Source organism: Cupressus sempervirens, chromosome 3, assembly GCF_028749045.1.
Source record: "Cupressus sempervirens isolate cs-2001-9-10 chromosome 3, ASM2874904v1, whole genome shotgun sequence".
NCBI classification, from domain to species: domain Eukaryota; kingdom Viridiplantae; phylum Streptophyta; class Pinopsida; order Cupressales; family Cupressaceae; genus Cupressus; species Cupressus sempervirens.
Window position 1 is genome coordinate 1,000,704,009 of NC_143120.1, and position 1,629 is coordinate 1,000,705,637.

Below are 1,629 nucleotides of genomic sequence, written 5' to 3' on the forward strand. Positions count from 1 at the left end.
GGTTAAATATGCACGCAGGACATCATGCTTGCATTAACTCTGCAACTAAACAACTCAGACAATAGAGGAATTAGCAACATTCATTTTAGAATCTCACACTTGCAAAAAAGTAAGATCTTTAGGCCAATGAAATTCGTTCTAATGGAAAAATCCATGTAAAATAGAAATTTTATAAGGATTTAAAGATTTTTTTATGTTTTCTATTATGTTCTATTTAATTTATCTGTAAGCGTTGGCTCACATAATAGTTTGTCTAGTTAAACATGGATATGAAATTGTCTCAAAAATTACAATTTAATTATGTATTGTCCAATTCAAATTATTGTTCAGACTATAGCTCCGAAAAGTATGAATTTATTGTCTGTAGACGTCAACATTATTGTCTGTAGACTTTGTTACTAATGTTGTGGACTACAAAACCACCTTACCTTTTTTTTCTTTTTTTTTTAACGATTTCCATAATATCGTAAACTGCTACTAGTTGAAGGAAATTGTATTTAATCCTATATTCCATACTAGTGGTTTCTGTGTGAAACCACTCTTAAGGAATTGTGTGTTTTTATACTCCAAATCCATATCGAGGGGTTTCATCCCTAGGTTAATAAACCCATAACTCATGGTCCACAAGGAGATTCAGACAATACGTTGAGAGGCATTCCTAAATTGATACTGCACATTACGCTGTAATCTACCTTGATTTTTGCCAGACTGAACCACACATTACCCAACAAAACATAATTAGCCTTGAAAAAGCTACAATCTGAACCAAACCTGAGATATTAAACCCTGGTGATCTAACTATACCCACAGTGAAAAACACGAAAATCGGAAATTCAAAATGTACGTAATAAGAATTGTTCAACACTTGCCTTGTCTGTAGTGCCAACAGTGCCGCCAGTAACTCATGGTTTTAATCTCAGTAATACATCCTATAGGCAACCAAGCTGGAGATTTAGTCACTCTACAATCTCTATTTACCCAGCGTCTAGAAAGAGTAGCACTTGAATTAGAGCACACATCATCAAAGCTAGGTTTTTCCTTGCCCTGTGTCTTCATTGTTGTGGATTTCACTATATGCCCCTTCGTAGCCAGGCTCAGATCCCTCCAAACACCATAATGCTCAATAGGTCTCTGCTAAATAACTGAGGCACATGACAACTCGTGAAATCGTCTTATGCCACTTATCACAAATAAATTTAGTTTATTGGAGGCACAAATTCCTTTAGGTCCCTTTTGGTTGCTGGCATAGGAATAGAAAATTAGAATAGAAAAATGGAATGAGAATGGAAATGAGGAATGGGAATAGAAATAGGCAATTTCAATCATGTTTGGTGCACTTGGAATTCGATTGAAAAATGTTAATCTATTGTTTGGTTGTATAAAAATAGAATAGGAATAAGATTAAGTTTTGTATTTTTAAAAACATTTTTCTTAAATTTTTTTTAATTTATTATTTTTTTAGTTAATTTATTTTCATTTTCATTTTTTTAAACAAATAGATATAATTTAAAAAAATGTTATAAAAAAAAAATTTTAAAAAAAATTTAACAAAAAAAAAAGAAGTAAAAGTACAAAAAAAATAAATAAAAAAATTAAAAATTAAAAATTAAAAAAAAAAAAAAATTTAAT

At 30.6% G+C, this 1,629-nt stretch overlaps 1 long non-coding RNA gene across 1 annotated transcript; it reads right to left on the reverse strand.

Annotated features, from left to right (window-relative positions):
* Window positions 1-275: 275 nt before the first annotated feature.
* Window positions 276-1,208, reverse strand: LOC149570121 (uncharacterized). Its single transcript, XR_016361791.1, has 2 exons — window positions 870-1,208; window positions 276-708 (listed from the first exon to the last, which is right to left on the reverse strand). It is a non-coding gene; the product is annotated as an uncharacterized LOC149570121 (long non-coding RNA).
* Window positions 1,209-1,629: the final 421 nt, after the last annotated feature.